The sequence below is a fragment of the Coregonus lavaretus genome, assembly GCF_964263955.1.
Source record: "Coregonus lavaretus genome assembly, contig: HAP1_SCAFFOLD_285, whole genome shotgun sequence".
Classification (NCBI taxonomy): Eukaryota; Metazoa; Chordata; class Actinopteri; order Salmoniformes; family Salmonidae; genus Coregonus; species Coregonus lavaretus.
The window spans coordinates 402,381-419,045 of NW_028158101.1; the positions used below are offsets into that span (position 1 = coordinate 402,381).

A 16,665-nucleotide genomic window follows, 5' to 3' on the forward strand; every position below is an offset into this window, starting at 1 on the left:
TACCTATTGATAACATTGTGATACCCACAATGTCTAAGCAAACCTAAGCATGACTACTCATTAAATCATTTTAGAGACAGAAACATGGCTTTTACAGAGTGGCTGTGACTGTAAAAACCTGCTTCCCAGACGACATGAGGCTTCAGAATCCACAAGTAAATAAATTACTGATCAGGGTTAGACAAACACAGACTGGCCTAATAGATGGGTTGAGGAAAAACCATGTTGTGTTCTGTGGGCTTTTCCTGAAAATCAGACACAGGAAATGGTGCAGCATTTTGTATAGTGTACAGGGGTATGGGCTTTAGGTGTCGGGCCTTTACCAGACAGTGATGGGGGTCTATAAGGGACGGGCCCCAACATGCAGTGGCCCGGTTGGCTGAGGAGAGATCACCGACACAAGCCCACACTCGCCCGCCCCAGGGGGGCCACCGCTGGGAGAGAGGATAACACTAACTACATACAGTACCTGACTCCTCATTGACCATTACTACGTTGATAGTCTCGTGCAGATAGTCTCCCAGCTCCATGCACACATATACGACGCCACACCAGAGACTGGGGATCAATCCCCATGTGTTCCCTCTCCTCACCTGCTTTCTAATCTGTCTGTCAATAACAGCATCATCACAATGTCTTTAAGTAGTGTTCTACAGAAGGTTGATTATGAGATCAACAATAATTGACATTGGACAAGCCATTCAGTATACTGTACAGGAATATTGACTGAACGTGAAAGGAGTAGCCGGTTGTAATGCATTAAATTGTCCCCTTATTTAACTATATAACAATGAAATCATATATGTTTGTGTGTGTAAAAACTGATAAAAAATATTGAAAACACCCTCTAAAATTCTACTAAGTAGCCTATCATTCAAAACATCAATCATTTATGACAGCAATATACACTACCGTTCAAAAGTTTGGGGTCACTTAGAAATGTCCTTGTTTTCTAAAGAAAAGCATTTTTTTTGGTCCATTAAAATAACATCAAATTGATCAGAAATACAGTGTAGACATTGTTAATGTTGTAAATGGCTATTGTATCTGGAAATGGCTGATTTTTTTATGGAATATCTACATAGGCGTACAGAGGCCCATTATCAGCAACCATCAGTCCTGTGTTCCAATGGCACGTTGTGTTTGCTAATCCAAGTTTATCATTTTAAAAGGCTAATTGATCATTAGAAAACCCTTTTGCAATTATGTTAGCACAGCTGAAAACTGTTGTTCTGATTAAAGAAGCAATACAACTGGCCTTCTTGAGACTAGTTGAGTATCTGTAGCATCAGCATTGGCTCGTAAAACTACCTCTAACTTCCTTCATACTGGATGCAGAGACATAAAAATAATGGTATCCATGAGTTCATCTGACTCCAGGGAAGGTGATAAAGGGCTTCGTTGCCAACATCCCGAAGTATCCCTTTAAGGGATTAACTACTGTTTGTTGTCCAACAGATGGTATGTAGCAAGATTTACTTAAAAATCCCAGAATAAAAATTCAAAAGACATATGTCATTTGAGACGGTTAAGCTTAGCATTGCCACGTACAAACATAGAGTCCTGTACAGTGTGTAACGTGATAGGCGTTGGGCAGAGGGAGGGAGGGAGGGAGGGAGGGAGGAAAGAATGGCAGGAAGCCATCGCAAGCTGGGGCATGCTGGGAGGAAGGTGCAGAGAGTGGGGCATGCTGGAGGAAAGAGTCACAACGGGAGGGAACTCTAATCTTTAGAATCCCCAAACTGAAAACCAGCATGGGACAGGACTTACTGGGCTGTGAAAGTAACACTTCAAACCAGTGAGTGAGAGAGAACCTGATAGCTAGGGGATCAAAGCTGCCCCTCATGCATCAATACAGTCTATTTCTAAACCAATAGAGGGCGAGAGGAAACCACAACCTTTCACATGTGCTTATTGAACATATCCCATACAGTCCTGTATTATATCCTAAGTGTAATTGAAGGATGAAGATCCTATCATAATAGGATCCTAGATAATGGTTTGTGATAGATGTCTGTTATGACAGGTAAGTGAAGGAGCAGCAGGGAGGAGAAGGAGCAGCAGGGAGGTGAAGGAGCAGCAGGGAGGTGAAGGAGCAGCATGGAGGTGAAGGAGCAGCAGGGAGGTGAAGGAGCAGCAGAGAGGTGAAGGAGCAGCAGGGAGGTGAAGGAGCAGCACAGAGGTGAAGGAGCAGCACGGAGGTGAAGGAGCAGCAGGGAGGTGAAGGAGCAGCACGGAGGTGAAGGAGCAGCAGGGAGGAGAAGGAGCAGCAGGGAGGTCAAGGAGCAGCACGGAGGTGAAGGAGCAGCACGGATGTGAAGGAGCAGCACGGAGGTGAAGGAGCAGCAGGGAGGAGAAGGAGCAGCACGGAGGTGAAGGAGCAGCAGGGAGGAGAAGGAGCAGCAGGGAGGTGAAGGAGCAGCAGGGAGGTGAAGGAGCAGCAGGGAGGTGAAGGAGCAGCAGGGAGGTGAAGGAGCAGCAGGGAGGAGAAGGAGCAGCACGGAGGTGAAGGAGCAGCAGGGAGGAGAAGGAGCAGATTTAGCAGAGGAGGCAAAGACATGCTGTAAGGATTTCAGTTTGGTACTAAAACGGAGAAATAAAAAACCATCTGGGTCAGCGTTACTGTTTAGCTCTGTTGTAATGGATGATGCTATATCTGCAGACGCTGCTCCTTACGACTGCTGCCTTGGCTGGCTGGGCATCGGCACTGCCTCCAATTACAATACCAGGGCGGGCGCACGTGCGCGCACACACACACGCAAACACACGCACACCTCTCCCTGCTACTGCCATGGCAATATGAGCTGATGGGAGGTGCACAGTGCTCCCCTCAGAGTCTCCCACCCTTCCTGACAGAGAGGAAACACATATTATGGGATGCATCCCTGTTTTAGGAAGGCTGTTTTTCCTGCCTTGGTCTGGGACAGACAATATTGAACTGCATAGTTTCGTCTCATGGCCTGTCTGTGACTTGAATATGCCACACTGCACACTGACCTGTCAGATACTGTGTGTGTACAGCACACAATGCAGCACTCCAAGTGTTTTAGTGTACTTCCAGCTCATACCAGGATAGCTGCAATAAAACAGTAAGCTGGGTGACTGGTTGCTATGGCAGCTGAGGTTGACTGTGGCCACACAACAACTGCATTGTTGGGTAAAGAGATCTCAAGGTAAGAATGTCACTGTACTGTTTTACAGCTGTTGTATCCTCTGCACGTGGCGAATAAACGTTGAAACTTTAAACACAACTCTGGTCACAGGGAAACCAGTAGCAGGCCAAAAGAAGGCTTCTCCAGGGTTGGTGGTTGGTTGGGCATTCCTCAGCAACAGTGAGCCATCACAGGATTGGTGGTTGGTTGGGCCTTCATTGAATGATGGTAACCTGTCCTCAGGAACAGGGAGCCATCAAACAGCTGAAATAACACTTTAAATTATTAATGAAATAATAGCGTAGTAAAAGGGGGGTGGTACTGTATGACAGGCCCCTCCCCAGTACCAATGACTAAACACTAATAAGAGCTTTGGAGAGGTCAGAGATACTGGGTTCTTTATAATCAAATCAAATCAAATTTTATTGCCCACATGCGCCGAATACAACAGGTGCAGACATTACAGTGAAATGCTTACTTACAAACCCTTAACCAACAGTGCATTTATTTTTAATAAAAAAGTAAAATAAAACAACAAAAAAAAAGTGTTGAGAAAAAAAGTTAAATAACAGTAGGGAGGCTATATATACAGGGGGGTAACGGTGCAGAGTCAATGTGCGGGGGGCACCGGCTAGTTGAGGTAGTTGAAGTAATATGTACATGTGGGTAGAGTTAAAGTGACTATGCATAAATCATTAACAGAGTAGCAGCAGCGTAAAAAGATGGGGTGGGGGGGCAGTGCAAATAGTCCGGGTAGCCATGATTAGCTGTTCAGGAGTCTTATGGCTTGGGGGTAGAAGCTGTTGAGAAGTCTTTTGGACCTAGACTTGGCACTCCGCTACCGCTTGCCGTGCGGTAGCAGAGAGAACAGTCTATGACTAGGGTGGCTGGAGTCTTTGACAATTTTGAGGGCCTTCCTCTGACACCGCCTGGTATAGAGGTCCTGGATGGCAGGAAGCTTTGCCCCAGTGATGTACTACCCTCAGTAGTGCCTTGCGGTCGGAGGCCAAGCAGTTGCCATACCATACCATCTTTTCAGTCTCCTGAGGGGGAATAGGCTTTGTCGTGCCCTCTTCACGACTGTCTTGGTGTGTTTGGACCATGATAGTTCGTTGGTGATGTGGACACCAAGTTACTTGAAGCTCTCAACCTGTTCCACTACAGCCCCGTCGATGAGAATGGGGGCGTGCTCAGTCCTCTTTTTTTTTCCTGTAGTCCACAATCATCTCCTTTGTCTTGGTCACGTTGAGGGAGAGGTTGTTATCCTGGTACCACACGGCCAGGTCTCTGACCTCCTCCCTATAGGCTGTCTCATCATTGTCGGTGATCAGGCCTACCACTGTTGTGTCGTCGGCAAACTTAATGATGGTGTTGGAGTCGTGCCTGGCCATGCAGTCATGGGTGAACAGGGAGTACAGGAGGGGACTGAGCACGCACCCCTGAGGGGCCCCCGTGTTGAGGATCAGTGTGGCAGATGTGTTGTTACCTACCCTTACCACCTGGGGGTGGCCCGTCAGGAAGTCCAGGATCCAGTTGCAGAGGGAGGTGTTTAGTCCCAGGATCCTTAGCTTAGTGATGAGCTTTGAGAGCACTATGGTGTTGAATGCTGAGCTGTAGTCAATGAATAGCATTCTCACGTAGGTGTTCCTCTTGTCCAGGTGGGAAAGGGCAGTGTGGAGTGCAATAGAGATTGCATCATCTGTGGATCTGTTGGAGCGGTATGCAAATTGGAGTGGGTCTAGGGTTTCTGGGATAATGGTGTTGATGTGAGCCATGACCAGCCTTTCAAAGCACTTCATGGCTACAGACGTCAGTGCTACGGGTCGGTAGTGATTTAGGCAGGTTATACTGCTCATCTCTGTGCTCCATGCTGGTAAGAACAAACCGTGGTGGTGAGATGTATCCCACTCCTAACACTGGGGCTCTGGTCTCCTAATACTGGGGCTCTGGTCTCCTAACACTGGGGCTCTGGTCTCCTAATACTGGGGCTCTGGTCTCCTAATACTGGGGCTCTGGTCGAGTAACACTGGAGCTCTGGTCTCCTAATACTGGGGCTCTGGTCTCCTAATACTGGGGCTCTGGTCTCCTAATACTGGGGCTCTGGTCTCCTAATACTGGGGCTCTGGTCGAGTAACACTGGGGCTCTGGTCTCCTAATACTGGGGCTCTGGTCTCCTAATACTGGGGCTCTGGTCTCCTAACACTGGGGCTCTGGTCTCCTAATACTGGGTCTCTGGTTGAGTAACACTGGGGCTCTGGTCTTAGCCCTAACACACGCCGGGACGTAAACAGAGCAGTGTGTGGGATCACATTTGAGTCCTCAATCACAAACAAGACTAATTGGGACCAGTCCCTAAGGCATACAGCATCTTACAGGCACACAGGCCATCCATAAACAGTCATCCTTTATTTACATGGTCCCGTCACAGCAGCAAAATGCAAGCACAGTGCAATCCTGCTTCCTCGTGGTAAGTCCCTGTAAAACAAACTGGGAAGGACAAACAAAAACAAGGCCTGAAGTACCTTCGTTCCACCGTCTCCAGAGCTGGGACAGAGTCCACCGTCTACAGAGCTGAGACAGAGTCCACCGTCTACAGAGCTGAGACAGAGTCCACCGTCTACAGTGCTGAGACAGAGTCCACCGTCTACAGTGCTGAGACAGAGTCCACCGTCTACAGAACTGAGACAGAGTCCACCGTCTACAGAGCTGAGACAGAGTCCACCGTCTACAGAGCTGAGACAGAGTCCACCGTCTACAGAGCTGAGACAGAGTCCACCGTCTACAGAGCTGAGACAGAGTCCACCGTCTACAGAGCTGAGACAGAGTCCACCGTCTACAGAGCTGAGACAGAGTCCACCATCGACAGAGCTGAGACAGAGTCCAGGAAGTGATTCCAGGTTTCTATCTTCAACTTACCCTATTGTTTTTTTCGCCTTTTGACTTGAACTTTCCTTTTCGACATGTCAGATAATGTAACTGACCACGCCAGTGGAGGCTGCTGAGGGGAGGACGGCTCACAATAATGGCTGGAACGGAGCAAATGGAATGGCATCAAACACATGGAAACCATGCGTTTGATGTATTTGATACCATTCCACGAATTCCGCTCCAGCCATTATCACGAGCCAGTCCTCCCCAATTAAGGTGCCACCAACCTCCTGTGGACCACGCATGCAAAGACTATCATACATAACAATGCCCCAGCAAAACACAGTCATTTGTATGTAGGCTAGGCTAGATGGTGGGAGAGCGGAAGCTGTACAGCACAATGGCCTTGTGTCAGGTTTCCAAAACAACAGTTCAATCTTTCAAGACATTTCCTCAATGGGCAACCACTTATCATAATTCCTCTAAGATCGAAAGGTTCTTAAATCTTTGCATTTTTCCTGAGTACAATAAAGACAAGGATGAAACGCCCACAACTCAACCAGGCCCAGGTCCAGCCCAAGGCCCAGACCCCAGGCCCATCCCCAGGCCCATCCCCAGGTCCAGCCCCAGGCCCAGACCCCAGGCCCATCCCCAGCCCCATCCCCAGGTCCAGCCCCAGGCCCAGACCCCAGGCCCAGGTCTATCCCCAGCCACAGGCCCAGATCCCAGCCCCAGGTCCAGCCCCAGGCCCAGACCCCAGGCCCAGACCCCAGGCCCATCCCCAGCCCCAGGCCCAGACCCCAGGCCCAGGTCCAGCCCCAGCCACAGGTCCAGCCCCAGGCCCAGACCCCAGGCCACACCCAATCCAAATACCAGGCCAGGCAACCTGAACACGAACCCCTTCCATTTCCACCCTGTCTCTGGAACAGCCTCCCACCCCTGCGGGCTAGGCCTCCCCCTCCTTCCCCTCCTCCCAGCCTAGGCCTACAGTTTCAGACTGAGGAATGTCAACAATGCAGCCAGCCTGGTGAAAAGTCATAAGAGTTGATCCCCACTGGCTACGGCAGACAGGTACCATCCAGATATGGCCAGTATGGTGCATGAGCTAAGCTAGGCTACTGCTGATAATGATAAAGAACTTTAGAATCCCATTTAATCAAACTAGCAGCAGGTACCGGGGGAGGGGGACATAATCTGAGATATGGCCTAATCTCTATTGAGGTTTCTATGATTTTGATTTGAATACAAAAACACATCTAAACTTGCCTGTTCATGACAAAGCATAGCTCTGACCTGGGATGAATACCATGACTACAGCATGCAGATAAGATACAGTCAAAAGCAACTGGCAGTGGAACACACCAACTGAGATTGGGGGGGGGGGGTGGTGGGGAACAATAACAACGCCATCACAAACGTTCACTTTCATCTTTTACTGTAGGCAGACTCCAGTCAGACGGTGGTGGAGACCTGGCATTTTAAGTAGATTCCCAAGCACACCTCAGCTTTCCTCCATCATCAGAAGACAAATATGTACCAGACCATTTTTCCCTGAAAATAGTTTCGGACACATTTACTCTTTGAATGTTTTTAAAGCACATTAGTTAAATGTGTGTTATCAAATTGAACATTGACTGTAGCTATAAAGGAATTTATTGACGATTTCAAAGTGCACTCTAATCCCACTCAGTCTGCAGTAGGCTAGAGCATGGAGTGAGTCTGAATGAGAGGTCAGTGACCACAGTAAGCCAGTGTTTTTCAGGACAAAAAAAAAATGATTTAGGTGGTCGGCGTGGCAAAAGGCGTGACAGCGGATGTGGTAAGGGGCGTGGCAATGGTCCCCCATCTTTATGTTGTTTTAAGCCAATTTCCTGCAATTCTCAGAATTTTGCTATGTAGCCGAGAGAACGTTTTGTAGTTTTAAAGATAATTTCCTGCAATTCTATGCATTTTGCCACAGCTAATGCTGTCAGTGGCATATATCCATGGATGCCAAGGGAAGCCAAGCTTCCCCAGAAAATGTAAGAAGAAGAAAAGAAAAAAACATACAATAATTTATCTTTCGTCTCTGTTTTCATAATTTTCCTACAATTCGCAAGAAAGCATCTGAGCGAGCGAAACAGGCCATCTATCTGACGTTATCTGGTCAAAAAGAGTATGACATGGTTGTGCCCATAGCATTGAATGCAAGGGAAGCCAGCGAGCGTTTGACCTCCCTTGATATAAAAAGTATAAAATAATAGCCAATCAGCATTGAGCTAAACTGAGTGAGCTCAACTGTGAATGGTCGTGGCACACCAAAAGAAAGTGTCAAGGGAAGCCAGTTTGGATTTGGCTTCACTCTAATCACATCACATCGAGAGCAATGTCATTGACAGAAACAACTACAATTTTTGCATCTCGTTGTGTTGTTGTCCTTCGTTGGCAAGCTAGCTAACTAGCTAATATTCGCCCTTTCCTAAATTAGCCATGGATGGAGATAGGGATTTGGACTTGTGGTTTTACTTAATTCTCCGTACTGGCCAATGATTATAACGGCGATTCTGATCCAACCATTAATTCATATATTGTGTCCCTGGCCTGAGAGGATGGAAGTTCAATATGTAGCTAGATGTAGAAGGCTAACTAGCTGGCTAATCGTTGCCCATGAAAGGAAGTTAGGCTAGCGAGCAAGCATTTTAGCCAGGTAGCCTAGGACAACAAAAACTAAAAGCGTGTACTGTATGACAGAGTCATTGACCATTTAGGCAACATGAAAGAGGAGGATGGCATTGGCGTTTCTCTACTAGTAGGGTGAGTCAACGTGTTTTTTCTACTTACACACACACACACACACACACACACACACATCAGTTCCATGGACAGTCACATGATATTTAGCTTACGTTGATTGGACTAAATTGTTTTTGGAATCTTTTAGTTGTCACTGTATTAGACTAAGCAGAGGTGATTAGATGATGTTGAAATGTTGAAGTTGAAATGGTGCTGGAATAGTGGAGGCAAATCTTTGCGATTTGAGGTAACTCTCTGGTGTTCTAAATTAATAGTTGAGTTAACATTTTTATTTACTTGCACAAACGCAGCACACACACACACACACACACACACACACACACACACACACACACACACACACACACACACACACACACACACACACACACACACACACACACAGACATCAGAACCATGGACAGCCACATCATATTTAGCTTACGTTGATTGGACTAAATCGTTTTTTGTATCTTTTAGTTGTCACTGTATTAGACTAAGCATAGGTGATTTGATGATGTTGAAATGCTGAGGTTGAAATGGTCAAATCAAATCACATTTTATTTGCCACATGCGCCGAATAGAACAGGTGTAGACATTACCGTGAAATGCTTACTTACAGCCCTTAACCAACAATGCATTTATTTTTAATAAAAAAGTTAAATAACACAACAACAACAAAAAAGTGTTTAGAAAAAAAGAGCAGAAGTAAAATAAAGTGACAGTAGGGAGGCTATATATACAGGGGGGTACCGTTGCAGAGTCAATGTGCGGGGGCACCGGCTAGTTGAGGTAGTTGAGGTAATATGTACATGTGGGTAGAGTTAAAGTGACTATGCATAAATCATTAACAGAGTAGCAGCAGCGTAAAAAGATGGGGTGGGGGTGGGGGGGCAGTGCAAATAGTCTGGGTAGCCATGATTAGCTGTACAGGAGTCTTATGGCTTGTGGGTAGAAGCTGTTGAGAAGCATTTTGGACCTAGACTTGGCGCTCCGGTACCGCTTGCCGTGCGATAGCAGAGAGAACAGTCTATGACTAGGGTGGCTGGAGTCTTTGACAATTTTGAGGGCCTTCCTCTGACACCGCCTGGTATAGAGGTCCTGGATGGCAGGAAGCTTGGCTCCAGTGATGTACTGGGCCGTACGCACTACCCTCTGGTCGGAGGCCGAGCAGTTGCCATACCAGGCGGTGATGCAACCAGTCAGGATGCTCTCGATGGTGCAGCTGTATAACTTTTTGAGGATCTGAGGACCCATGCCAAATCTTTTCAGTCTCCTGAGGGGGAATAGTGGTGCTGGAATAGTGGAGGAAGCTCCTGTTTTCTTTGAGACTTGCAGTAACTCTCTGTGGTTCTAAATCAATAGTTGTTTAGTGGTCCGAAAATGTTGGAAACATTAACTTGCTTGACCATGCTGTAGGTCATGTAACTGTTTGTTCCATGCAATATGTTTTGTGGTCTTCACTGGACAGATGTTGCTCTCTGGTTTTGTGATGAAACACAGGTGTGGTTGAATTTATTCTGCCACTGTCTTCTTATTGTCTCGGCCTTAGGCCTATACAGTGGGGAAAAAAAGTATTTAGTCAGCCACCAATTGTGCAAGTTCTCCCACTTAAAAAGATGAGAGAGGCCTGTAATTTTCATCATAGGTACACGTCAACTATGACAGACAAATTGAGAAAAAAAATCCAGAAAATCACATTGTAGGATTTTTTATGAATTTATTTGCAACTTATGGTGGAAAATAAGTATTTGGTCACCTACAAACAAGCAAGATTTCTGGCTCTCACAGACCTGTAACTTCTTCTTTAAGAGGCTCCTCTGTTCTCCACTCGTTACCTGTATTAATGGCACCTGTTTGAACTTGTTATCAGTATAAAAGACACCTGTCCACAACCTCAAACAGTCACACTCCAAACTCCACTATGGCCAAGACCAAAGAGCTGTCAAAGGACACCAGAAACAAAATTGTAGACCTGCACCAGGCTGGAAAGACTGAATCTGCAATAGGTAAGCAGCTTGGTTTGAAGAAATCAACTGTGGGAGCAATTATTAGGAAATGGAAGACATACAAGACCACTGATAATCTCCCTCGATCTGGGGCTCCACGCAAAATCTCAACCCGTGGGGTCAAAATGATCACAAGAACGGTGAGCAAAAATCCCAGAACCACACGGGGGGACCTAGTGAATGACCTGCAGAGAGCTGGGACCAAAGTAACAAAGCCTACCATAAGTAACACACTACGCCGCCAGGGACTCAAATCCTGCAGTGCCAGACGTGTCCCCATACTTAAGCCAGTACATGTCCAGGCCCGTCTGAAGTTTGCTAGAGTGCATTTGGATGATCCAGAAGTGGATTGGGAGAATGTCATATGGTCAGATGAAACCAAAATATAACTTTTTGGTAAAAACTCAACTCGTCGTGTTTGGAGGACAAAGAATGCTGAGTTGCATCCAAAGATCACCATACCTACTGTGAAGCATGGGGGTGGAAACATCATGCTTTGGGGCTGTTTTTCTGCAAAGGGACCAGGACGACTGATCCATGTAAAGGAAAGAATGAATGGGGCCATGTATCGTGAGCTTTTGAGTGAAAACCTCCTTCCATCAGCAAGGGCATTGAAGATGAAACGTGGCTGGGTCTTTCAGCATGACAATGATCCCAAACACACTGCCCGGGCAACGAAGGAGTGGCTTCGTAAGAAGCATTTCAAGGTCCTGGAGTGGCCTAGCCAGTCTCCAGATCTCAACACCATAGAAAATCTTTGGAGGGAGTTGAAAGTCCGTGTTGCCCAGCGACATCCCCAAAACATCACTGCTCTAGAGGAGATCTGCATGGAGGAATGGGCCAAAATACCAGCAACAGTGTGTGAAAACCTTGTGAAGACTTACAGAAAACGTTTGACCTGTGTCATTGCCAACAAAGCGTATATAACAAAGTATTGAGAAACTTTTGTTATTGACCAAATACTTATTTTCCACCATAATTTGCAAATAAATTCATTAAAAATCCTACAATGTGATTTTCTGGATTTTCTTTTCTCATTTTGTCTGTCATAGTTGACGTGTACCTATGATGAAAATTACAGGACTCTCTCATCTTTTTAAGTGGGAGAACATGCACAATTGGTGGCTGACTAAATAATTTTTTTCCCCACTGTATATCACGGTTGCAAGGCATATGAACTAACAGGCTATAGAGCAAACAACGCAATTATCACAACACATACACTACCGTTCAAAAGTTTGGGGTCACTTAGAAATGTCCTTGTTTTCGAAAGAAAAGCAATTTTTCTGTCCATTAAAATACATCAAATTGATCAGAAATACAGTGTAGATATTGTTAATGTTGAAAATGTCTATTGTAGCTGGAAACGGCTGATTTTAATGGAATATCTACATAGGTGTACAGAGGCCCATTATCAGCAACCATCAGTCCTGTGTTCCAATGGCACGTTGTGTTTGCTAATCCAAGTTTATCATTTGAAAAGACTAATTGATCATTAGAAAACCCTTTTGCAATTATGTTAGCACAGCTGAAAACTGTTGTGCTGATTAAAGAAGCAATAAAACTGGCCTTCTTGAGACTAGTTCTGTATCTGGAGCATCAGCAATTGTGGGTTCGATTACAGGCTCAAAATGGCCAGAAACAAATAACTTTCTTCTGAAACTCATCAGTCTATTGTTGTTCTGAGAAATGAAGGCTATTCCAGGCGAGAAATTTCAAGGAACTGAAGATCTCGTACATCGCTGTGTACTACTCCCTTCACAGAACAGCGCAAACTGGCTCTAACCAGAATAGAAAGAGGAGTGGGAGGCCCCGGTGCACAACTGAGCAAGAGGACAAATACATTAGAGTGTCCAGTTTGAGAAACAGATGCCTCACAGGTCCTCAACTGGCAGCTTCATTAAATAGTACCCGCAAAAGCCATATCTCAGACTGGCCAATAAAAAGAAAAGATTAAGATGGGCAGTCTGAGATATGGCTTTTTCTTTGCAACTCTGCCTAGAAGGTCAGCATCCCTGAGTCGCCTCTTCACTGTTGACGTTGAGACTGTTGGTGTTTTGCGGGTACTATTTAATGAAGCTCTTTTGCTCAAACTTAATAACAAAATCAATACTGTTAAATTTATTGTTTTGGGAATTTTAAATTGTCTAGCTTTCAATTTGGTGATAGTTCTCAAAGATTATTTTATAAATAAAATATATAGGTATTTTCTACATACTTTATATTTGAGTCGTTTAAGTTTACACTAAAGCGTTTCTACATCCCCCCCTAAAACATAAACATTATTAATATATTTTGTATGTATTTTTACAGTTTGGCCTTGGACATTCCGAAAAAATGCTTAGGCCCAAGGGTTTCTATGGCAGAAAGATACCTGAGTGTCAGGGTGGGCTGTGTGGTGGTGCAGGCATAACAGTCTCTTCAAAGCAGATGAACTAACCTACAGTATTAGTATGGTTCTGTGAATCCACAAATAGCCCGTCAATGAGACACAGAATCCCTAGAATCCCCAGGGCCTTTAACCTTGGTGTGAAGCACTGTATAGTAATACTGAATCTGAGCTGAATTATACTTTAAGAAATAATTCACATGAAACTCTTAAGGTTAGGGTTAAGTTTAGGCATTCATTCTGAATTATTAAGGTTAACTCTGAATGGTTAAGGTAAGGTTTAAGGTTTGGGATAGGCTTAAAACAAAAATCTCAAAAACAACTTTCTATTGCTGGATTCGAACTTGCAACCTTTGGAATCAGAGGCAGATGCTACTTGAAAGTAACAGCGCTCACTGTTGCCCGTAGTGGATGGACGTCGAATACTGACTTTGTTCACGGGTGACCTGGCTGGAAATGTCACATGGAGAGAGGGCTGTGCAAACTAAAATGGATGGGGAATTGGCAGTGGTTTGAAAATGGAGAAAATGCCATCTAGTCTAGAGGAGAAAAGAAAACAGATAACTGGACAACCCTTCACTGTTTCCCACAATTTAAAGTAGTTAGTAGCAGAGGGGGGGGGGGGGGGGGGGTAAAGGGAGGGAAGCATTGCTTTTATAGACAAATCAGGGGGCCTAAAAGGATAAACACACCTCACAAAACAAAATAAATGAAATGTGTCGTCCATCAGTCAGTCTGCTCCGTCTAGATTACACACTGCCCACACTGCAGTAAACACAGACCTGTCTTCACTCTTCGCTAGGTCCTGCACAGACGTAGTACACCTGAGTTTAATCTGCAGGCTAGGAGGAGGAGGAGGAGGAGGAGGGAGGAGGAGGAGGAGGAGGGGGGGGGGGGGGGGTACGTGTGCAGAGAGCACAGCGCTAATCAGACCCGTAAAAAGCTTTTAGGCTTGACTAATTTAATCTCCTTGCTTATTACTAAATGGCTAGCTACTCACGAGCCAATGGATCAGCCATGTGTATGTGTCCAGGCACAGACACAGGCAGGCTTCCTGATATTCCTCTGATTCACTTCCTGTAGAAGGGCTGGGAGGGACATTAGTTAAGGGGAAATCGATACAGTTACATAGCGAGATATTATTTTTGCGCTAGTTGGCTCTACCTGCACCAAAACTCCAGTATTGTTCCTTCATAGCTTGTTCTCCATCTTCTTTTTAAACAGGGAGCCAATTCGTTTTCAGCACTTTTATTTCCATGACTGATCAAAACTCATTTTCTCCTGGCTCTCTCTTGTCCCTCTACAGCAGACATATGGTCAGCAATATGTTTGGAACATCGAATCGCAACAGATATAGAATCGTGAGAACCGTAATACATATCGTATCAGCACCTAAAGTGTCGTGATAATATCGTATTGTGACGTCCCTAGCAATTCCCAAGGGAGGGCTCATTAATATGGCTGCTATATCTCCAAGCTGCTTAGGGCTGATGGAGACTGAGACACTGAGGCTCATAGCCCCCCGGGCCCAGCTAGCACTCCTTTAGAAAAAGCCACAGTATTCTCCTTAAGAATGAGTCTCAGGAAATAGAAAGCGCTTTCTCAACATACGATGGTCACACCCAAAAGGCAGAGGTAACTAAAACGTCTGTGGAAACAGTACTTCCCGGCGTCTGAATGAATATGTGGTTTAGAGCGCTAGGTTAGGGGGATTCTCTCCAGGGGCTGAAGAGATGAGAGCACACCGTACCACAACCAAATGCCTCGTGGCTCCCACTGGCCAGCCACTACATCTCCATCAGTCACTCAACAGGACAGGAATGCCTCATTGGATAACAGAGGACGATCACTACTGTTCTATCAGTTTACACAGGAAGGCAAACTGGACTTGCAACATCATCAGAGAAGGAAAACGAGGCCCCACCCCCCCCACAGCCACAACTATGCCCTGATCAACCGAAATAGCCTCCTTCAGCCAAAGGGTACAGGCTGGAGATAACAGTCAGTCCACCGATTGCATTACGTAATGGTATGGTAGCAAGATAAATCAGTGTTTCCCCTATATGCATTTAGCATTGGCGCACGACCGCTGCTAAATCGTGTACGCCACTGCAAAAGTATTATTATAATTTTTTTATCATGTAGATGTATATTTAGACTATATAATATGTGTCCCAGGATGACGACATCCACCACCCCCCCCTCCACCCCACCCCCCCCGCAGGAAGACCCCACCCCCTCGCAGAAAGACCCCATTCACCCCCCCCAACTCCGCCACCGCTGCTGAAAAAAATCCTAGGGGGAAACACTGTAAATGTTGAACACTTTAGCAAGTCTTCACAAGTACTTGAGTGAATGAAGGGGGGGGGTGTTTGATCATGCAGGGAGGTGGTATTTAAACCATAGTCTTTACAGCCTTGCAGGAGGCATGGCTGACACAACGCCCACCCAACCGCCCAGAGCACCCAAATAAATCCCTGACTGGATGGATGAGAGAGCACCAGATGCAAACAAACTGTCAGAGCAGCAGAGAGCATTCCAGACTCCAAGAAAATAAACATCACTTCGGCAACAAGCCTCGACTAGACCAACACTTGCCTCACTCTTTCATACACTAGTGTCAGTGTTTAGGTAACCTTACCAACATTTCAGAGTTCAAATATTATCGTGAGAATACTTTCAACATTGGAGAAGCCAGGGGAAACAGTTGTGTGAAAGCAGTTGAAGTGTTATGGCTGGCGGTAAGGGTGAAACAGGTCCCAGAGCAGTTGAAGTGTTATGGCTGGCGGTAAGGGTGAAACAGGTCCCAGAGCAGTTGAAGTGTTATGGCTGGCGTTAGGGTGAAACAGGTCCCAGAGCAGTTGAAGTGTTATGGCTGGCGTTAGGGTGAAACAGGTCCCAGAGCAGTTGAAGTGTTATGGCTGGCGTTAGGGTGAAACAGGTCCCAGAGCAGTTGAAGTGTTATGGCTGGCGGTAAGGGTGAAACAGGTCCCAGAGCAGTTGCCCTGCACTTGTTAACAGGAAAGCACAATCTACCCAGGCTCTTTAGAACTCAGGTACTTTGTTATGGTAACCTCCACTGTGTTCCAAAACATTCAGGCTCAATCGGGGAGAACAGTCACAGTGGGGCGGGTTTCCCAGCACTAGGCTACTCTGGGCTCTGCCTGTCTGTCTGCTCTGCTCTCCCAGTCCAGTTACAGCTACATGAAACCTATAGGAACTCAGGCCTCTCTACTTCCACAAGGAGATGGGAGACAGGAAGTCATGAACACATCCTGTTTGGACAGGGTCTATAGATTTTGGGGCAGAGTGGGTCAGGGGCGTATTCAATGGGCTGCAAAGTTTAGAGTGTTTTTGATCATAGAGCTGGCAAGTGGAAAGAGTTGCTCTGTTCTCTCGCCTCTGGTCCAAACTGAGAGTTATTTCTATGTCACCAGGCACAATTACATAAGAGCCATGAAATCAGTGCACACAA

The 16,665-nt window shown here is 45.9% G+C and overlaps 1 protein-coding gene across 1 annotated transcript in view; it reads right to left on the reverse strand.

Annotated features, from left to right (window-relative positions):
* LOC311124433 (dedicator of cytokinesis protein 9-like) overlaps nucleotides 1–16,665 on the reverse strand; it is a 184,171-nt gene that overhangs the window by 154,470 nt on the left and 13,036 nt on the right. The window lies entirely within an intron of this gene.